Here is a 24,278-nt window from a genome sequence, read left to right as displayed (position 1 = left end):
TTCTCAACTGTTATTTGAGAAAAAAATTGAAAGAGTTTTAAAAATTATCCTTGAGATTTCTTGTGAACGCAGTCTGCGTGTTACAACCAGTATTATTTCACTTATACATCATATTACGTTCATTTTCTATTACATGGTTCTCACACAGAGTAATTATTTCATGATAAGATAGGAAATTATACGTCTTTTACAATATATATTTCACATGAAAAGATTTTGGTGTTCGTTTTTCCCCCTTCCTATTCGAAAGTGAAATTCTAGAAAGATAATCTGAAAGTCGTTCTACGAATACTGTGCCGAACATTTAAGTGTGATTTGCACGGTAAGCATGAGGATATTGGTAAAATATCCCACGCTGGTTAGTACGGCGGGTTTTACACGATCAGCACTCCAAGATGTTGTTTCCGCTTCTGCCATTTGAACCATACAGGTGGCTGCAGATTCGATGGCTTAATGAGAGACAGAGTTGTAGCTTATCTCCAATGATATTCCACATGTACGTAGAACATACTGAAGAGGAAAATAACAAGAAATTTCTAGAAGGAGTTAATAAAATAGATTGTAAGATGAACATCAATAAAAGTGAAGCAAGAGCAATGGAGCTTACTCAAAATAGGTGAACAGACTATAAAAAAACATTGGATAACTATAAGAATTTCACTTGAGTTATTCTGTTGACGTTAATATGGTTTGGCAGTGTGTTTTTACTGCGTGAGGTGTGCAGTAACATACATTTACATATTACTGTAGTCATGTCTTAGAGATTCTTCATGTGACGTAAAGATACCAACAGTGTGCCACTGATGATGGACGTATGGTCCGGAAACAGCCCTGCACAAACAAACAATACAAAATCCTATGCAGTCGATGTCCTCTTATTATTTGTGTCGTTGTGATTGTGGAGCCCAGTTGTGAAGCAAAATGTCCAACGAACGACGTTCTTGGTATGTGGAAGTGGCGCGCAGCTAGTAAACTAATGGCACGTAGCATTAATCACTGATGATCGATGCATTTGCGTGAGTGTTTGAGGGCAGAGAACGTTACGAGAAAATAAATACAGGCCTGCGTATTAAGTGTGCTTGGCTGGGCGGGCCATGCAATTACACATGGCTTCCGTAGTCCTTCAGCAAGGTCACCTCGGTACCGGACGCCATAACAAGTGTCTAGTGTGAAACTTCCTGGCAGATTAAAACTGTCTGCAGGACCGAGACTCAAACTCGTGCCCTTGCCTTTCGCGGGCAATTGCTCTACCGTCTGAGCTACCCAAGCACGACTCACGCCCTGTTCTCACAGCCCACTTCCACCTGACCTCGAAAGGCAAGGTCCCGAGTTTGAGTCTCGGCCCGGCAAACAGTTTAATTTGCCAGGAAATTTCATATCAGCGCACTCTCCGCTGCAGAGTGAAAATTTCATTCTGGAAAGTGTGTAGTATGCTCTACATCACCTAAACTGTTGAGGCGTACACACGCATCAGTGAGAGAAGAGTCGCTCGGAGGGAGGTGGTGCGCTCCCAACTATAAAGCCATCTACCTGGCAAGGTCGTGTCTTCTTGCTGCCTCTCAACTGAGATGACGAATCCCTAAGATGCTTGTGAATATGGCCCTGGCTTTGGATGCTCGCATTTCTCCTCCAAAGAGAGCGTTCTCAAGTGCTTGTGGTCTCAGACCAACAGTATATCACATTTTTGCCGGGCGGAATGGCCGAGTGGTTCTAGGCGTTACAGTCTGGAACCGCGCGACCGCTACGGTCGCAGGTTCGAATCCTGCCTCGGGCATGGATGTGTGTGATGTCCTTAGGTTGGTTAGGTTTAATTAGTTCTAAGTTCTAGGGGACTAATGACCAAAGAAGTTAAGTCCCATAGTGCTCAGAGCCATTTGAACCATATCACATTTTGGCGCAATACACCGTGTTAGCTGTGAGACTAAACTATGCCCTAATTAAACCCCTTTACAGCAAAGTTAATGTCAATGATTACCAACCTAATTCTTTTCTAAAAAATTTGAGCAATTGATACACCCTAGCACAGTGCCGGTTGCAGATTGGTAATAATATTCTAAGTAAATAACAATTCGGATTTTGGAGCTATTGCTCAAATGATAATGCCAATTGTTTATTTATTTAACCTGATACCGAGAGAGGTGGCACAGTGGTTAACATACTGGAGTCGCATTCGGGAGGACGACAGTTCAAATCCCTGTCCGGCCATCCAGATTTAGGTTTTCCATGATTTCCCTAAATCGCTTCAGGCAAATGCCTGGGTGGTTCCCTTAGAAGGACACGGCCGATTTGGTTCTCCATCCTTCTCTAATCCGAGCTTGTGCTCCGTCTCTAATGAAGTCGTTGTTGACGGGACATTAATTTCCTCCTCCATTAACTAGATCTGATTACGGCCATGGGGCCCTCTCTTACATCGGACAACAGTTTCATACCTGCAGTACTTTTTTTTCGTCATAGTTATCTAAGAAATAATAATTCTTGTGACAAATAGTGTTAAAATTATTTGAGTGTCTATGCCAACAATGTGAGTAAATAATACTGCCTATGAACTAATAACGTTAATACTGGCAGTACTTGTGCACTAATAGTGGTAACAACAATAATAATAGTAATAATAATAATAATAATGACAATAATGACGATAATGATAGTGTCAGATATAAAAAGAATTTTTAAATGGACAAAATGGATGTTTTCTGATATAGCGAGTTATGTGGAAACGAAATCTAAGGAAACTACACCAGCCAAAAATATTGGGAAATGAGGAAGATCTGTTTGGAAAGAAGGATGTGCAAGGGTAACGAGTAAGTGCAGGGACAATGGTAATCGATATTATTATCTTTTTAGACATGTTATTATCCGACTCCTGAATCTGGAAATGTTATTCAGTTTTCTAATATAATGTGGGAGATTATTCAAGAGTAGTATTGCTGCTACTGAGAAATACTTCGAGAATGTGGCTAAATGATGGAGTGGGACAAAAAGGGTTTTGCTCTGGTGGGAACAGGTGTTTCTGCCGTGTTGTTCAGACAAGAATGTTAAGGTCGAGAAGAGATATGGGGTCAGTGTACGTTGATAAGACAGTAGAGAAGACAGAAGGTATAGATAGCAAAGCATATGATGATGAAATATGATCAAAGAGTCGAACATCGCAGATATAAAGAACGTAGGCATTCACAATCATTTACGTAGTCACTCGCCAAATTTTACAAGTCAGGTAACCAAAAAGCAGAGGAAGACGTTACTGTGACCTATCAAAGGCATTTGATAGTGAGAATTAACAAAAATGAAGAAAAATCATCAATAGTTACACTATCAAAGTCAACAACAATAGGATGGGGACATTTTTGTAATTTGGAGAAAAACATCGTGGCCCACAAGGTGCAATATTAGCTTAACTATTTCTCATATATGTAAATGATCTTGCATTTACTACATACATAGCGGAATTAATTTTTAAAGCTTCAAAAGTATTGGTATCAATCCCTATGGACATACGCATAGTTGTAAGTAAAGTGTTTAACGAAAGAAAATTCCAGTTTCCACAGGGCAATTATACACTCACTGCCATTCGTACCACTATCAGCTGATTTTGGCTGTTTGCCATTTTCAAGTGCGTATTTCTGCACTCGTAAATTTACACTGTCAAGCTTGTGGGTGTATACAACTGCACATCCATAATTTTAACACGTAACCGCTGTCGTACTAAACACGAGCGAGAACTACATTCCACAGTCGTCAATGTTTTAAAATAACCTTACTGCCACAGTGACGTATATACATAAACATAAAAACTAGTGTATATCGGACCAAACGTTGCTCAAAATGTGTTGATTCGACACTGTCCACTTTACTGTATACAGCTATTCATAAATATAGCGACAGTCACCATTGCCCATCTGACTGCATCTACCGATATCTGCCAGGGACATGGTGTCTCACTATTAAACATTTTTTGTCGGTGTGCTTAAAATTATTATCGTATATGAATTCTACCTCGTACACACAAATATGTTCATTCTTACGTCATGCCTACAGTGACTCATTCAAGAAAATAACGTCAAAACTTTAAAAGCTAACATTTCCTAACATTGAAATTGAAACGTGTCACAAGCGCTCTACGGTGTCATCAATGCACGGCACCTGGTAGACAACTTTTTTCGTGATCTTGTCCAGTCGCCGGTAGTCGACGCACAAACTCCATGTGCCTCCCTTACTCTTGACAAGGACTAAAGGAGGTGACCAAGGACATACTGAAGGTTCAATGTTGACATCTCGCAGAATCTTCTGCACTTCCTCGTATATTATCCCGTCGCTCAGCGGACGACATCTTATACGAGCGCTCGCTAATTGTTGGATGATCCTCAGTGTTCAGATGGTGTTTTGCCAGGAACCGCTTCGTCGCTCTTCTCTCAACTACGGATTCTGAAGCGTCCGGAAATTGTGGCAGAACGGCTAACACTGGCCGACGTTGCTCCTCGGTCAGTCTAGATACTATTGGCAGTTCGACAGTAGTTATTCTTCATCGATGGCACTAACAAGGCGACCGCGCCTACTCGCCACCGATTTCGTCCAAACTTACGGCATACGCAGGGCATGGTCAGAAACGAATGTGATAAAAGTGGAAGCTTCAGATGGCCAAGCTTTTAGAAAAAAATAGCACTCTTGGTGCGGTTCAGAGGAGCATGAGTCATTTATGTTAGCTTCATCTGCAGGCAGCGGCTAGTGCAAAGTATAGAGTACAGACCAGTAATTCGAGGTACGTGGGTCGAATCCTTAAGGGAATATTGTTTAATTTTTAATTTTCAGTATTTACGTTACTTACACTGCAGATAAATGGAAATAATGCTCAGTACATTGCATTTATTAATATTTTCGTAAGAAACGTGAAAAAGAAAGTCAAAGTGAAATTCGGGATTGAAAATAAATTTCTACGAAGGGACTGTTGTGTGTACACGAGATACTTCATATATAAAATTAGATACCATTAATATTTTAAAGTTGATTATTTACATTTGCTAGAGTGGCATTCATCTTAAAGACAGGGGAAGCAATAATTTTCTCGGCATCTTCCACACGTTATAAACGCCTCGTTTTAACAATTACGTGTTGCTTTAAAGCTTCTATAGAAAAAAGCTAGTTTTCATAAAAGATTCTCACTCATCGTGCGTTTTAGTAACAAACCACGCACAATCCAAAATTTCGTCAGATATTGGCGAGGAAAGCTGATGATGAACAGTGGAATGTGTTTTGATGCAATCTTCCCCAAGGTCAGAATGAAACTAACGCAATGCAAAGCCCTGGAAGCTTTAATTACAGTCTATTCATGAAATTTCGGTTATTTGGGGTGCAAGTAACGTAAAAATTGAAAATAAAAAAAGAAAAAAGCTTCCACACACGTTCTTGGCTCCACAACTCTCGGATTACCGTTTTGTAATCTTTCCACCGAACCCAACACCGCTGCTGTCTTGAAAGTACTTTTTTTCCCTTAACCCTTGGCCATTTGGATCTCTCACTCTTGCCAATCTCAGTTCTGGCCAAGCCCTACATATGCCATCAATTTCGACGAATGTTTTCTTCAGTTCCGCCTAGGATTTGTCCCAGCTACTGAGCTTCTCTTCGTTGACCTCCAAGCACCGCTGGGCTGTGCTGTCCAAGTTAAAGCAACCATTTGTGAAACACGTCGTGTCATCCTGCCTATTGTATATGGCACCTAGGTCGTATCCTTTAAACCGTTTCATCAGATCCTGACGAGCTTCTCCAGAAAACATTGATGGACGATGGATGCCTGTTCTGCAGTTCTGGAATCCGTTGCTCTCCTGAACATACGACCTGGGGAACGATGTACTGCTTGTATTCCGGTTCCTGTCCATGTATGCGGCGGCGTGTACATAGTCTATCTATGGTGATTTATATGCTGCGAAATACCGGCGCCTCCACCAAACAGTGTCACATTGTAACCACAATCAAGGCCAAATCCATAGTAAGGATCATCAACGAAGTTCAATATTTGTACTTAAAGGACGTTTTCTACGAACACCAAGATACAGCCAGAAAACTCATCTTCTGTAATATCCTCCAAGACCCTCGTCACAGCTTTTTGGACATCTTGTGTTGTTTGAAAATGGAGTCCCTTGACAGTCGTTTTGACTCTTGGAAATAGAAAAAAATCGCACGGAGCGATATCTGGTGAATAAGGTGGCTGCGGTAGTACTGAAATTTGTTTTGAGGTTAAAAATTACTGTACCTACAGAGCAGTATGGGATGGCGCATTATCGTGATGCAGAATTCAATTATCAGCAATGTTCGCACGCACACAAAGAACTCTTTTACGAAGTCTTTCTAAAATTTCTTTGTAGTAATATTGGTTAACTGTTTGTCCAGGAGGCACCCACTCTTTATGAACAATTCCCTTGGAATCAAATAAGCACACAAGCATGCACTTCACTTTTGACATGCGAGCTTTTCTTGGTCTGGGTGATCCCTTTGAGCACCATTGCGAACTTCGGCGTTTTGTCTCTGGATCGTACTGAAAAAACCAACTTTCATCACCAGTGATAACACGGCTCAACAATTCTGGATTGTTTTCCGTTTGCTCTAACAGATCGGCTGCCACATTTTTCCGTGTTTCTCGCTGTTGTAGTGTGAGATTTTTGGGGACAATTTTAGCACAAATCTTCAGTTTTATTAGACGAACCGTTTCTCGATTGATGTTCAGTTCTTCTGCAATCATTTTCACGGATAATCTTCTATGAGATCGTACGAGTTCACGCACGCTGGCCAAGTTGACATCCGTCCGTGAGGTTGATGGTCGTCCACTGCGGTCTTCGTCTTCAGCATTCGTTCTGGCTTCACTAAACATTTTATGCCTACGAAGAATTTGAGCTCTTGACATAACTCCCTCTCCAAAAGCCTTGTGAAGCTTACTGTAAGTTGTCGTCGCGTTTTCACCCAATTTAATGCAAAAAGAAATGGATTGCCGTTGCGCAATATTATGCGGTTCCATTTCCGTGACGAGAGACACAAACACGTGTTAACTTATTACAGCACGACTCACAACTGAGCAGTTGCATCAATGCGCCGCTTGGATTAGAAGCAGCTTATAGACCAAGGTCAAAGATATTGTGCCTATGCAAGCCTGCAGGGTTGCCACATCTTGCAAAGAAAATCAGTCTAATTACTTTATTGTCGCACATCGTACGACGGCGTGCTGAAAGGTAATGCCTCCGAGTTTCTTCACCAGAAAACTTAAAGCTTTTTAAATAAAAGAAACTTTATTAACGTTTACATCTTTATTCTCCACGTCCACACATTTATTTCTCGACCTAGTCACCCTGGCGATGAACAAGTTTCTCCCAACGGAAGACGAGTTTGTTGATACTGTCACTGTAGAACATTTGGCTTTGATGACGGAGCCACAACCTATCCTCTGCTTGCACCGCTTCCTCACTACCAAAGCGAAGTCCTCGAAGGCATTCAATAAGTTTCCGAAACAGATGAAAATAGGACTGGGCCAAGCTGGGAGTATTTGGAGGTAACAGATCACAGCAAACCCAAGGCGTAGGACTGCTGCAGATGTCGCAGCACTCGTGTGGGATCGTGCATTGTAATGCTGAAAGGAGAGGATGCTCCATGTGTGGACGAATTTTTTTGTGGTTAGAAACTCTATTACAACACGCTGTTTCTCACGCACCGACATAGTTACGATACACACCGCCACGTTACACGCTACAATTCCGGGTCCTTTAGCGGAAGAGGGCTGCAAATTGCATCAGGGAAGCGTAAAAATCGACCTAGCAATACACATGACGTGTAGTACCTCAACCAAAACCGAGGAGAGAAGAGAATAAAAAAATCGGAGGCATTATTTTTCAGCACGCCTTCGTCTTTTCCCAGTTGACTTTGTACTACCTACTCATGCTACGTTTTATCTTTATTTAATTTGTATTTCAACTGCTTTTGTACAGTTTACAAATTTTTTGAATTTCTCTCTCTCTGTCTCGCTCCCTTTTTTTGTTTCTTTTTGTTTTGTTTTTTGTAACATTAAAGTACAGGGCGATTATAATTAAAGTTAAACTTTCAAAACGCTGTAGAAATAACACCACTGGTCAGAACGACGTCAAATTGCAACGGAAAATTATCGGAGAAGGGGGAAAACGTATGGCGGAGAAAAATATATAGTTACAAGATGTAGCAACATATGGCGCTGTAAGCATCATAATTTAATAGTGGTCGACTACAAATAACAAATGAATCATACAACAATGCCTAAGGTGGACGTCGGACGATAAGCAAATTGTACTACTCGGTGTGCATGTGTGTACAGGTGTGATACTGTTAATTACGTAAGCCCATCCACCACGGCAAGATCACATCACATCGGATGGAAAAAAATCTGTTTTTAATTGTCCTGATGCCAAAATCCGCATAAACAGCATCACTCACATCGGTTTTTAATTGTCCTGAGGCCAAAAACAGGATAAAAAACATCAATCAAAATCAAATCGGATAATTGATTTCCGTGTGACTCGTGCAAAACATGTTCTACACTCCTGGAAATTGAAATAAGAACACCGTGAATTCATTGTCCCAGGAAGGAGAAACTTTATTGACACATTCCTGGGGTCAGATACATCACATGATCACACTGACAGAACCACAGGCACATAGACACAGGCAACAGAGCATGCACAATGTCGGCACTAGTACAGTGTATATCCACCTTTCGCAGCAATGCAGGCTGCTATTCTCCCATGGAGACGATCGTAGAGATGCTGGATGTAGTCCTGTGGAACGGCTTGCCATGCCATTTCCACCTGGCGCCTCAGTTGGACCAGCGTTCGTGCTGGACGTGCAGACCGCGTGAGACGACGCTTCATCCAGTCCCAAACATGCTCAATGGGGGACAGATCCGGAGATCTTGCTGGCCAGGGTAGTTGACTTACACCTTCTAGAGCACGTTGGGTGGCACGGGATACATGCGGACGTGCATTTTCCTGTTGGAACAGCAAGTTCCCTTGCCGGTCTAGGAATGGTAGAACGATGGGTTCGATGACGGTTTGGATGTACCGTGCACTATTCAGTGTCCCCTCGACGATCACCAGTGGTGTACGGCCAGTGTAGGAGATCGCTCCCCACACCATGATGCCGGGTGTTGGCCCTGTGTGCCTCGGTCGTATGCAGTCCTGATTGTGGCGCTCACCTGCACGGCGCCAAACACGCATACGACCATCATTGGCACCAAGGCAGAAGCGACTCTCATCGCTGAAGACGACACGTCTCCATTCGTCCCTCCATTCACGCCTGTCGCGACACCACTGGAGGCGGGCTGCACGATGTTGGGGCGTGAGCGGAAGACGGCCTAACGGTGTGCGGGACCGTAGCCCAGCTTCATGGAGACGGTTGCGAATGGTCCTCGCCGATACCCCAGGAGCAACAGTGTCCCTAATTTGCTGGGAAGTGGCGGTGCGGTCCCCTACGGCACTGCGTAGGATCCTACGGTCTTGGCGTGCATCCGTGCGTCGCTGCGGTCCGGTCCCAGGTCGACGGGCACGTGCACCTTCCGCCGACCACTGGCGACAACATCGATGTACTGTGGAGACCTCACGCCCCACGTGTTGAGCAATTCGGCGGTACGTCCACCCGGCCTCCCGCATGCCCACTATACGCCCTCGCTCAAGGTCCGTCAACTGCACATACGGTTCACGTCCACGCTGCCGCGGCATGCTACCAGTGTTAAAGACTGCGATGGAGCTCCGTATGCCAGGGCAAACTGGCTGACACTGACGGCGGCGGTGCACAAATGCTGCGCAGCTAGCGCCATTCGACGGCCAACACCGCGGTTCCTGGTGTGTCCGCTGTGCCGTGCGTGTGATCATTGCTTGTACAGCCCTCTCGTAGTGGCCGGAGCAAGTATGGTGGGTCTGACACACCGGTGTGTTCTTTTTTCCATTTCCAGTAGTGTATATGCTGTCCACCGTTTTCTGCAACAAGTTGAAATCGAGAAACAGCATATTCCACAACTGATCGAAGTGTTTCCGGGGTCACGTTCAGAATGTGTTGCGCAATGGCCTGCCTTCAGTGCAGCTAATCGAAACACTGAACACAACATCTTTCAGACAGCCCCACTGCCAGAGGCCACACGGGTTAAGATCAGGTGATCGGGACGGCCACGCTGTAGGGAAATGGCGACTGATAATTCTAGCATTTCCGAAATTGCGCTTCAGCAGCTGCTTAACTGGATTTGCAATGTGCGGACGTGCGCCATCTTGCATAAAAATGATCCCACCCACACTCCCACGCTGTTGGAGAGTTGGAATGACGTGGTTGCGCAAAAGACGCTGATAGCACTTACCAGTGACGGTACGGCTAACAGGATCGGAAGCACCTGTCTCTTCGAAAAAATATGGCCCTATGATAAATGATGCCGTAAACCCACACCGCACAGTGACCTCTTCAGGATGAAGTGGTACTGGTTGATTTGCATGTGGATTTTCCGTTGCCCATATCGAAAATTCTGTGTATTGACTGTACTTTATAGTGTAATGCCGAATAATAGTGTATTACAGCTAATAATAGTGTATTACAGCTAATGGCTTTCATTTATTAGTATTACAGAGATTTGGAACATTTGATAAGATGATAAAATCTCTCAATTTGAATGTTCCCACAGATTATAAGTGAAAGAGTGAAACATTTTTATATGTGTATTTTTTTTCTAATGTATGTTATCTAGTGTTTACATTGACAATGAATGACATGTATGTAGTACATTTTGTTCACCATATAGACTCATGTCACCAAATGAACTCTAAATAAATACTATGTGTTTACTTGACATATGGACAAATGCATTATGTAACTGAAATTCTGATACAATCAAATGACAGTTATCCGATATCATATAAACAAGCGTGATCTTCACGTAAGTGACGATTAAAACTGAACTCAATTGAACTGATACTATTGTGTACATTTTTTGAGGCGATACATCATGCACCAAATACGTACGCATGCAGTATCTAAATGTACATCTGGAAGAGCATGAATCAGGATAAAGTCAACAGTATCTACAACACGTATTTCAGTGCACCTCTTTATAACACACATATATATCTCATTCTCTATTCGCTGGAGCAAGGTGGATTGATGCACAGCTTTGTTCTTTTTAGCCGGCCGTTGCGGTCGAGCGGTTCTAGGCGCTTCAGTCCGGAACCGCGCTGCTGCTACGGTCGTAGGTTCGAATCCTGCCTCGGGCATGGATGTGTGTGATGTATTTAGGTTAGTTAGACTTAAGTAGTTCTAAGTCTAGGGGAGCGATGACCTCAGATGTTAAGTCCCGTAGTGCTCAGAGCCATTTGTTCTTTTCAACCAAATATTCAGGCAGGCTAAGTGTGGGGCAGTGTGAATCCATTTTGTGAATATTTGCGAGAGGATTCCCAGTTAACTAAGGACAACCTCGTTCACTAAATTTTTTGTGTACTTTTCATTCTTTAGCTACAGTAGATTGTTCCAGCAACGACGCATTGTATAGTCAGGGACTTTTCAACTAAATTCAAGGCGAGCTGTTGGTAGCGCAAAGGGAGACCCAATTGACATATTTGAGTGTGTACTTACAATTCAGTATCTGCCGGCCGAAGTGGCCGTGCGGTTAAAGGCGCTGCAGTCTGGAACCGCAAGACCGCTACGGTCGCAGGTTCGAATCCTGCCTCGGGCATGGATGTTTGTGATGTCCTTAGGTTAGTTAGGTTTAACTAGTTCTAAGTTCTAGGGGACTAATGACCTCAGCAGTTGAGTCCCATAGTGCTCAGAGCCATTTTTGAATTCAGTATCTGCCTCACAACGAAGGTAAGCCTCTCGAAAACCTCCTCAGAAGCGGGGGATTGGAACTATTTTTAATTTAAATATGGTCGATTTTGCTTATGGCTGCAAAATATTTTTTAAATTTTTTGTCCATTGCGATTAAAATTTCGAGTATTGCTCACCTTCAGGCAGAAGTCTCAAATGTAAATATACACACACACATGGACACAGCCACTAAAACAAACACCAAGGGAATTGTAGAACACTAACCGTCACCGATTACTATGAAAATTTTGTTGTAAAAATTACTGCTTACTACTACTACTGGCTCTTTAGGGGATGATGTAACCTATAAGGTTTTTGCTAGTTTTTGCGTTAAATCACGATTTGTTGCATTTTTGCAGCTGGTTGAGCCAATAAAAATCACGGTTTAAAGATGTACTTCACTTTATTCCACTTGTGACCCTGGCATTCCAAGATTTTCCTAAATGATAAATTTATTAGTTCTTAACAAAATACAATAACTCTGTTCTACTCATAGCGAAAAATTCTCCATTATATGTGGCGTATGTATACTACCACTATTACTTTTCTGCGTGCCCAAGAGAGCAGACTTCCGGTGGAAACAACTGATATGTGCATATAGTATCTCTGAGCTATCTTTAGAGTCTCTAAGTTGCTATCAGCTACAAATTACCGATGTTATTGAACGTTGTACACAAAACCATAAATATAGTCGCTAGCACAATCATCAAAGGAATGCGAACGGTGTCCAGGTCATATGATATGCGAATAATCACAAAATTACAATAGTAATATTTCTTACGTTATAAGTATTTCTTTCTATTATAAATTTTAATGGTCTTGATCACAACAAAAATGTAACAACAGTTAGATAATAATTGCTTTCTATTGACCAGTAACCATTCTCAGATCTTCGGAAATAAACAGAAAATGATAGTGAGAAAACTTCCTAATGAAGGTATTAAAATAGTAAAACATTATGTGCTATCACTGATACCTAAGTACAGTGTTATCCACAACTAAGCATAGTTTGTCAACGTCCAAAGGCTGGTCAAAACGCGACTATTGGTATAAAAACCAGTATGAGACTAATCTTTGTCCATGCTTGCATGCAGAGATGTGTACAAATTGTTTAAAACTAGATACTCCCCCCTTAGCAGAGGCAGTTAGAACTAAAAGTGGAGTTCTATGGTTGAAGATTAAAATACAAAATTATACAAAATTAAAGACTTACATGAAAGGGAGGTTTCAAGAATACAGTTTCAACTTCACAATGTCTGTCCAGTCTGAACATAACCATGTACACTAATATTATGTGGCTTGTGGCTAAGCTTGTTGAACCCATTTATAAGAACAATAAGTCTTACTCAGATTGCATTAACTAATGAGGAACAAGCTATGCCAAAAAATCTTACGCTACTATTTTGTCCTGAGCTTAGGTTGACTAAAAACAAGAAATTAATGCCAAAACAAAAGTAGCCACTGAAGTAGTTTAGATGACTAAAGTCAATATAACCGATACCGCTGTTAAAATCAAATAATTTTTAATACAACAGAATAATACTAACACAGCAACTAATAAAAGCAGTCAGATGTTGAATAACCTTAATAAAAATAATAAACAGAGAAATCCATCATTACCGAGACTGATAAAGATAATACAGTTGCCATTACCAACGATAGCGACTATATTAAGAAAACAGACTCCTCATTTAATGCAAATGGCAGTACTGAGATTAAGAAACATCCCTCTAAAGTATTTCATAACACTATAAAAAGATAAAGATTACTATTTTCAGCAAGTGAGAAGAAGTCTGTTGGAATGGTGAATCCCAGTATTCCGCAGCTAAGATCCCAAATTAAAATTCATAGAGATGAGAACTATGAACTGAACAAAGTAAAAACAAAAAATTAAAAGAAGCATACATTTTCAACAGTTCTTTAGTGTAAAGAACAGTTATGAGCTTGCTGAAATGTTTGTGGAAATTAAAATCCTTGTTGGTATGAAATCAGCAGCTCCAGACATTGCTAACTTACATACAAGTATCCCAACCGAGAAAGTATACGTTTTGTAAATGCAAATTCATTGTTACATAAGATTAGTAGAGCCAAAGTCATCGAACTGGTAAAGTTGCTAGAGCTGTCACTAACATGTAACTTGTTTGTTTTTAATGGAAAGGTATATCACCAAAAAGATGGACCTGCTATGAGCAATAGTCTAGCTGACACATTAGCTGAAATTTTCATTCATCTGGAAAACAAATTGTTTCAAAATGTATTATGCTATAGTAAAAAAACTGTGTATTACAAACAATAATTAGAGGATACAATTCTTTCTGAAAGTAGCAAATATGACAAGTTCTTACACAAACTTATTAAGTGATATGCACTGAGAAATTAGTTTTCCTTTAATTGAACAGAATTATTTTATTAATTATCTTGACTGGAAATTATTGGCAAAAATGACAAGCTTGTCTTCGAAATATAGAGAAAACTGACGTGCAGAAATGTTATAATTAGCACACAATCGTACAACCCACAGCGTTAAAAAAAAGCGTTTTTAAATCTATCATCCAATGTCTCTTGTGGTTAGTTATTCAGCCGGACAAGACCAACAAGGAAATCGGAATTTTAAAACAGATTGCAGTAGCTAATGGGCATGAAAGATCAGATGTCACTAATACTAATTATAAAAAAACAGAAGCTCTCACAAAAAGCTAATGACACCACCTTGACTAGGAACAATAACGGAAACTTAAAAACAAAGTGTGGTGCCACGACATACAACAGTCAAGTATCACTGAAGATTAAAATTTTTTTTTCGAAACACAAACGTAAAGACATGCTTCCAAACTACGAATACCTTAAAATCACGTCTTAGACACAAAAATGGTCTCAAGCACGATAAATTTCTTATTTCAGGAATATATAAAATTCACTGAAATGATTATGACCAATATTGCGTTGGCCAGACGCAACACTCTTTGGAAACACAGTTTAGTGAGCACACGTATTGCCACAATAAAGAAACTTTCGGCGTGCATATTACCACAGAACAGCATTCTGTTCAAGATATTAACAAAAATATGGAAGTGTGGTACACTGCAATCAAGGGAGGTTGTAAGATGTACGGGAAGAAATCGAAATGTATAGTAAAAAGAAAGATTCTCCTGAGCTAATACTCGACAAGCAACGAGATTAAAGTCAGTGCTATTATTTTAATATTGTTGATGTACTACTTTAAAGAGAGCAAATTTAATATTTTAACAAATTACTTTGCCGATAGATAGGAAAATCCAGATTTTGAATGTGTTCTACGCCGAAGGATTCCAACACAGACTCATTGTCTTCCCGTCGCCCACGTTGCTCCTGCTTCGACATCGGCTCTCTTATTGTTTTAATACTCCTATAAACATATTTTTAATTCTTTTTTTGGAGCCAAATTAACTGAAAAGTAATTTTTCTTTTTGTTTCCTTAGATTTGAGGATCGTTTCGAGTAAACCGAAATTGGTAATCGCAGTGTTGTTACTACGTTTTATTGTGATCAAGGCAATAAAAGTTTATAATAAATAACGCAATCACCACTGATCAGTGTGTCTCCCTCAACCGATTATTTAACTGTCAAGAAGGAATATACAAACGAAATTTGGAGCCACAATCACCCATGAAAGCAATCTACATCCTCTCAAACACCGGAAGTGGTAGAGCACTTGCCCGCGAAAGGCAAAGGTCCCGAGTTCGAGTCTCGGTCGGGCACACAGTTTTAATCTGCCAGGAAGTTTCATATCAGCGCACACTCCGCAGCAGAGTGAAAATCTCATTCTGGAAACACCGTAAGGTAAAGCTAAAACTGTCGTCAGCCCAAAGGTTTGCTCGAAGAGCCACTCTGTTTCACTAGGTGTGGTCCTGTCGGAGGTCAATGCCCCTGCCTCCCTCTGAGATGTGAAGTGACTTACGCAGCCATTTATAGGGGATCTTATAGTTCAGCGTGGACTACAAACAACTATGCAACAAGCAGTATTCACATAAACATTGCCAGAGGTGAAAGAAAGGATAAACGATTTAGGCAGCATACCGGAAAAAGAACGGTAGTAGGCAACTTTCATTGTGAAAACAAATTTCCTTCTAATAATGGCTCGAGTAACTAAGTGCTTCCCTAGCCAAATGGTTGGTCAGTTCATTTCCGGGGATACCGACATGTTTTAGGATCAACAGATAGAGAACTAGACAACAGTATAACTAACAGAGACGAGGTCATGTGTAGCACCCTGTGAGGGGTAATAAGAGTTACACTGACAAATAGTCTGGAGACTGTTCGTTGAGTCACTATAAATTAAAACGCGGCCGAGGGATGTCTGTTTAATAAACTTAGAGGTCTGTCAATGGTTATCAGTCCGCAACTCGTGGTCTCGCGGTAGCGTTCTCGCTTCCTGAGCACGGGGTCCCAGGTTCGTTTCCCGGCGGTGTCAGGGATTTTCAGCTGCCTCGTGATGACTGGGTGTTCTTGTGTCGTCTTCATCATCATCATTCACCCCCATTACGGTCGGAGGAAGGCAATGGCAAACCACCTCCACCAGGATCTTGCCTAGTGCGGCGGTGCTGGTCTCCCGCATAGTTCCCCTACGCTCTGTCAAGGAGCATGTGACTTCATCATCTTCAATGGTTATCAGCATCAATGTAGAATCACTACACATCCCAACAGCGAATCCTGACATGCAGGAGATGTAATAGCCGTCCCATCCTGTTCATGGCGATAGCACAATGGTACCCCTGAAGAATTGAGGGAAACAGACGCCGAAATGTCATGGGGTGACTGACACTTTAGGTCCTTGAAACTCATGTCCTAATTCGTGTTCTGAGTACTAAAGTAGAGGGGCGTTTGGGCAGGAAAACACGTGGCGCACATTCAAAGGGGCTTATGCAGAGGTTCCAGCAAAGGGCTTTGGAGCATATTCCAAGTGGTAATCCCACCCGAGGTTGGGAGGAGGGCGGGGGGGGGGGGGGAATAGGTGGTCGACGTTTCTTGTATGCAAAAAGAATATTTCACGTTCGCTTATTGGGAAATTTTCGGGTGATAGTTGTAAAAGTGAGCAAGAGTTGGTACTATCGGAACTGAAGATGTTGGTTAGTTGGTTGGTTGGTTGATTCGGGGGAGTGAACCAAACAGCGAGGTCATCAGTCCCATTGGTGTAGGGAAGGATGGAGAAGGAAGTTGGTCGTGCCCTTTCAAAGGAACCATCCCAGCATTTGCCTGAAGCGATTTAGGGAAATCACGGAAACCTAATTCAGGAAGGTCGGACGGAGTTTGAACCGTCGCCCTTCCGAATGCGACTGAAGAGGTAAAATCCCCAGTTTGGTGAGGAGACTACCTACAGGACTAATTCAGAAGGCGTTAGTGGCTAGTCTTAGTCCGCAATGATAGATTGGGTCCAATAAATCCATAGCCAAAGGTGCAGCTGAGTCATAAACATGGCAGCCACGGTCCAAATGGTACGAGCCCAGAACCTAGTAAATATGAAGTAGAAGGTGCGAGCTACTATTCAGTAGATATCAGAGAGCATTCAGTTTTCGCATGCTGCTAGTCTTTAGTTGACGAATAGGTGCCAACCATGTCAGCTTTTTATCCAAGAAAGGTCCCAAAAATGTGGACTACGGAACAACATCCAAGCGCTAGGTACTAAAGCAGAGTTCTGGGTCTGGATGGACCGTGGTACGACGACAGAAATCAAGGAGAGAACTGGAAGCCATTGGGTAGTGGTCAAGCAGAGACCTTGCGGGTGGCACCTTGGACCTGGGTCCATTTAAGGCTACAGATCAGGAGTTATTCCAAATGTAAGAGTAGACACTATACATCACGGGGGTGATCAGTGGTTCGACGAGCCTATATCCTCTGAAGAAGAAATCATTTCCAGTTGGGCGGCTGCGCGAGCCATCGGGGTCTCCAAGTCAACAGTGAAATCCTCGAAGCTAATAAACAGTCGCACGACAACCGTTTATCACGACTTTCCATTGCCGAACGGTATTTCTAGGTCAACAAACTCTTTGAACGTACGTCCTATTGTCTGCAGTTCTAAATTAAAATGATCGTGTGGCTTCGATGGCAAAGAGGCCCCAACCGAAGTTAGGCAACCAAGTTGCAAGTCTCATTTCAGGTGACGCCACATTGGGCGGCTTGCGTCTCAGTGATGATAATACAACACCCGATCGACGAGCGAAGAAAATCTTCAACCAGGCCGGGAATCGAACCCGCGAACGCTGCATGGGAGTCAAACACGTTACCACTCAGCTAAGCATGCGGACTTGCAGTTCTAACTATTAACACTTCACACACTGCTCAGAATATTCTCTAATTTTCTGATTAATCTCACGTTTACTTCCTGGCGCCGCAATTTTCGCTGGTGTATTGTATTGCTGTATGGCACGATGACACGTTCCCTCTTCCCCCCTCCCCCCTGGTAACACGAACAGAGTCCCATAAGTTAGATTAGAATCTGCACTTCCCTGACACCAGCGGTTGGCTGCGACACGGTCGCTTACGTGGAGCGCCAGTCTTCTGGCGTGCCTAGCCTGCAACACCAGTGAATGGCGCGTCAGTGTACAGCCAGCTGCTACTATGGTGGCTCGTAACTTAAGCAACGGCTTCACACAAACAGTACGTACACAAGAGTGGCGCGCAAACCATTTCAGATTTTGGCTTAGCCTTCTATCATTAACTATTCTAATTTTTCTTAGATTTGTGATTATCCTTTATGTAATGTAATTTGATTATTCGCAATGTTGTAATTTGATTATTCGCAATGTAAGAGTGTGCTGGTTAGAAGACTTTAAGTAATCGATTACTGGCGAAAGAAACTGAACAAACTATTGGGTCACCAGTGTTAAATTAATCTGTAACTCGGTACTGGGAACCACAGACTGTTCATACAGACACGCAAGGAGCACCCCCCACCCCCCCCCCCCCACCCTCCACCCCCTCCACCGATAGCCACAGATAGTTTGTCGCAGGAAGTCGCGTTTGCAGGCTGTACATAATTATAGCCTCAAGTGCTGAATGTTAAATACTGTGTGAGACTGGTTAACACAGTAAGGCTGTCTATGCCGGAAAACTCCTGCAACAGGTGGATTTCATTCGACATTTATTTTTTCTTTCCATGCGTATTTCGGACTTATTTATGTATTTCGATATGAACGATTTTCTCTTAACTTCGCCGTTTTTCGACTAGTGCTGGCTATTCTCAATTCTAATTATCATCAGATCACATCTAAAAATGTTTTGTGTAGTAATAAGAACCAACTCTGGAAGTCGAGATCCTTTGCACCTGAAGATGTCTGTTATACTGCAACGCCAACTGAAGTAAGGTTCTGGAAGTCTAGTTTCTGTAGACTTCGTGTGTTTCAGCCGAAAATGACCTCAGTTATACAAATTTTAATTACCTTTTCCAGGATGTGTATTGCGAGTTCGCTGAATTCATTCTAAGTGGCTAAAATAGACATTGCAAATTTCCCAAATACATTTTAGCAAACTTGAAATTCGTTTTTCAATTATATTAATCTAAGAAGTACATGTCTGAAAGAAAAAGCTTTTTTCGCACTACGTTGCTTACCAGCAGAATATGGATCTTAATATCGACTGACCCATATTTTTCCCTATTTCAGTCAATGTTTGCCCTAAATTTAGAAAGCCTGTGCAATGGTAAGTCGCCTCAGGTCCTTAGCACACAGTTCCACACTCCTGTCAACCACAAAGTTTCTGTCCTCTTTCAGAATATTTAATGAGTGAGGAAAATGCTGGTCAAATTTATAAACATATCACAACATACTGGAAATTCGCGAATGAGTGTTTATTAACATTTTATACAAATGGTTCAAATGGCTCTGAGCACTATGCGACTTAACTTCTGAGCTCATCAGTCTCCTAGAACTTAGAACTAATTAAATCTAACTAACCTAAGGACATCACACACATCCATGCCCGAGGCAGGATTCGAACCTGCGACCGTATCGGACGCTCGGTTCCAGACTGTAGCGCCCAGAACCGCACGGCCACTCCGACCGGCTACATTTTATACAATTTGCACTGCGAGACACCTACCGATTTATTTGAAGCGCTTCATAAGTACAGAACTTTTTCCTGCTGCAATTGGGTTCTGTTTCGTGACTGGTGTATATTCCCCGATCCTTTTTTTCTCCTCAGTCTCCCTTGAGTTTATTTTGTTCAGTTTGCTGCTCCCACCTTGTGGTAAATGACTGCAGTGAAATTACCTACGCAAACACGTACCTGGCTAGTCACGTTGTATTGATAGCGCAGGCAGAACGGGTCCCGTGAAATTTGCCCGGCTTGCGGAAGCCCAAGTTGGTCTGCTTTAACTACTGTGCTTCGGTACACATGTACTCTCGTGTCTCCGTTGCGGCAGGTAGAGCTGCTATTATGGTTTCGGCGGAGATGGGGGCAGGCAGGCTGTAAGGAGAGTTGTGCACCTTTGACACACACACACACACACACACACACGCACGCACACACACAAGATCACAGAGAGAGAGAGAAAGCGAGAGAGAGAGAGAGAGAGAGAGAGGCGGAAGGGGAGGGGGAGAGAAGTTTTGTTATTTTTGTTGCACTCGTGTCTGCACAACAGTGTAAAACTTGACGGTATGCCTTATGTGTCTAGGCACTACAATCTGGAACTGCGCGACCGCTACGGTCGCAGGTTCGAATCCTGCCTCGGGCATGGATGTGTGTGATATCCTTAGGTTAGTTAGGTTTAAGTAGTTCTAAGTTCTAGGGGACTGATGACCTCAGCAGTTAAGTCCCATATGCTCAGATCCATTTGAACCATTTTTGTGTGCCGGGCCGAGACTCCAACTTGGGACCTTTGCCTTTCGCGGGCAAGTGCTCTACCAACTGAGCTACCCAAGCACGACTCACGCCCCGTCCTCACAGCTTTACTTCTGCCAGTACTTCGATAGGGGATGTCGAATTGATACTATGTTTTTAGATTTCTAGAAGGTTTTTTTTGACGCCTTTCCCCACAAGGGACGTCTAATCAAATTCCGTACCTATGTAGCCTCAGATGTGCGACTAGATTTGATTTCAAGTCAGAAAGGCCACAGTATGTAGTAATTGACGGAAAGTCATCGAGTAAAACAGAAATACTTGACGTTATGCAAGGAAGTGTTAGAGGCCCTCTGCTGTTCCTATACACAGATACGATTTAGGAGATAGTCTGAGCAGCCGTCTTAAATTGTTTGCAGATGATGCTGTCTTTTACCGTCTTGTAAACTCATCAGACCACAACCTATTGCAAAATGATTTAGACAAGATATATGTATGGTGTGAAAAGTGGCATCAACGAAAAGTTCGAAGTTATCCATGTGAGTGTCAAAAGAAATCCGCTAAATTTTCAGTAAACGGTAAATCACACATATCTAAAGGCTATAAATTCAACTAAATACTTAGGGGTTAAAATTATGAATAACTTAAACCGGTGGCCGAGCGGTTCTAGGCGCTTCAGTCTGGAACCGCGAGACCGCTACGGTCACAGGTTCGAATCCTGTCTCGGGCGTGGATGTGTGTGATGTTCTTAAGTTAGTTAGGTTTAAGTAGTTCTAAGTTCTAAGGGACTGATGACCTTAGAAGTTAAGTCCCATAGTGCTCAGAGCCATTTGAACCTTCTGTGTCTTGTCTGGACAACAACGTGTTCCTTTTTCTGTCGGTACTTAGTACTGAAAATAGGAATGCCCACTTTACTCTTCACTCTGAAGTCTGCCTTTATTAGGTTCCTACTGTTCGCTTCTGTCTCGGGTTTGTTTTGTCGTGTTAGTTGAATCGAAAATAAGAGAATCATAACGGCGCTATGTTGAGCGATTTCCGTAGCGAAGGCGACCACACCAAAGTAAATCTGTGGGTTATTTCATTTTTCTGTGTTTTATGTTTTACGCCTTGGTGATAACGAAAAAAATGGCTCTGAGCACTATGGGACTCAACTGCTGAGGTTATTAGTCCCCTAGAACTTAGAACTAGTTAAACCTAGCTAACCTAAGGACATCACAAACATCCATGCCCGAGGCAGGATTCGAACCTGCGACCGTAGCGGTCTTGCGGTTCCAGACTGCAGCGCCTTTAACCGCACGGCCACTTCGGCCGGCTTGGTGATAACGTGTTACGTTTTTTTCACTGTTGTGATGACATTGTTACTGAAACGACTGTAATTTGCGTACTCAACCAAATAAACCGTTATACTCTATAACGTGCCGCCGGAGACCACGGATAGCCACAGATACCGAAGTATACCATTTGATGAAACGTATCCGGTCGCCCGTATGTAAAGCGGATTCGGCCACCAAATGTCACGGGTATAAAAGGAGGCGCAGAGTACTGTGTTGTCGCAAAGCAGTAACAGCAGACTGAGTCGTTCAGGCGAGCTCAGTGACTTCGGACGTGAACTAGTCACTAGAAGTCACCCGAATAACAAATCCATCGGGAACGTTTGAACCCTTCTAAAACTGCTCATGTCGACTGTTGATGATCTGCTTGTGGAGTGGAAACGCGAAGGAGCAACTACATCTAAACCCAGACCAGACAGATCTCATGTACTGAGGGACAGGGAATGTGGAGCACTGCGAAGGGTAACTGCAAAGAAAAATCGCATTAAATCCACGGAAGGAATCACTCGTGAGGTCCAAAGTGCAACCAGCAGTCCGGCTAGCATAACGGCACAATGAATGAGCGTAATGAGTTAAGAAACGTGGGGGTACAATGATCGAGCAGTTCCTCATAATCACATACACGGGATAGACAAAATAATGTGAACACATGTACTTACTTGGGAACGGTTTATTAATAAAGGGTTGGACCCCCATTTGCCCGTAATACAGCTGCGATTTTCTTGGAATACTGGCATATATTGATTGTATAGTCTCCAGTGGAGTGTAATGCCACTCTTCGATCAGAACCTCTTCTAACTCCTGTAGTGAGTAAGTACTGGGAGATGAAGAAGCTTGCACGGATAGAGTATCATGGAGAGCTGCATCAAACCAGTCTCAGGACTGAAGACCACAACAACGACGAGGTAGGCGGAAATCTGCTCCGGAGTCTGAGCTCCAATACCGCCCACAAGGGTTCGATAATGTTCAAGTCCGAGGACTGTGGTGGCCTGGGAAGACACTGCAGTTCAGTTGCATGTTCCTCATACCAAGGTTGTACTGTCCTGGCTTTGTTAATGGGTGCATTATCGTCCTGAAATGTGGCATCATTGTTGGGGAACAACATTTGATCATGGGGTGCACCTGATCACCTTAAGGGGCTCCTGAAAGGCTCAAAATCATGAAAACTTCAATTTTTACTTTTTTGCGTTTTCTGAATCTGCAGACTATTACCTTTTAATATATATATAATTTATTCAATTCCGAAGACTACAACTATTTTTAATTTTTTTTTTTTGAAATGTGTTCTACATGGGCGTGACCCACTGTGGCGCTGTTAAACTGCTGTCAAATGGTGTTATTATTAACGTCCGTGTTCATCAGGTACATTTTAGTGATGTGAGATAAAGTATGTGTTGTGGCTGACCTGTGATGGTTCAATATATATCGCTGGTGTGATTGTCGATTGTTTCATGTTTATTTACTCTGTCGTTATCTCGAAAATATTCGTAATTAATTCTGTTTCTTGAGTCTCTGTTTTGTTGAAGTATAATAATGAGTAAAAGTAAAGTTATTAGAAATCCTCTGAAGGCTTTTAAGAAAAGGAGAAATGTTGGAAAGCCAAAGGTATGTGTTATTACTGTAAACAATAAAGACGATGAAAATCCCCAACATAGCTTGTGTCCCAAAGAAGAAGACAGTTGGTGTAAATATAACAAAGGATTGCTAACTGGTGAAGTGTACACTCATAAGCATAGTCTGCCTCATGCAATAATGGAGGTGATGAAACCTATTTTCAGAGACTTAGCAGCACCTGAACTGTTGAAAAAGTGTATTCACGGAAAAACTCAAAACCCCAATGAAAGTGTAAATAGTGTTATATGGTCGAGAATCCCCAAGACTGTATTTGTTGGAATAGAAACACTTCACTTTGGTGTGTATGATGCTGTTGCGACTTTCAATGATGGCAACATTGTAAGGTGCAAGGTATTTAGAAATATGGGAATGAAGATAGGGTCTAACATGGTACGAGCGATGCTTGCTTTAGACAAGGAACGCCTTCGGGCTGCAGACAGGGCTGTAAAGAGTCTAGAAATACAAGCAAGAGTAAACAGGAGGAGGAACAAGAGGAAGCTGGAGGAGGAGTTTGCAGAGGATGAAGATAATCCATCCTATGGACCTGGAATGCACTAAAAAGTTAATCCAATCTTTGTCGCTCGATTCCCAAAACTTTTATTTTCTCATACAAATTACATGTTTTCTAAGGATCTTCCAAACATATTTGTTTCAAACTTTCAGTAAATGTTACACAGTA

The sequence above is a fragment of the Schistocerca nitens genome, chromosome 7 (genome assembly GCF_023898315.1).
Source record: "Schistocerca nitens isolate TAMUIC-IGC-003100 chromosome 7, iqSchNite1.1, whole genome shotgun sequence".
In the NCBI taxonomy this organism is placed as follows: Eukaryota; Metazoa; Arthropoda; class Insecta; order Orthoptera; family Acrididae; genus Schistocerca; species Schistocerca nitens.
Note: the sequence above shows the minus strand (reverse complement) of the source record.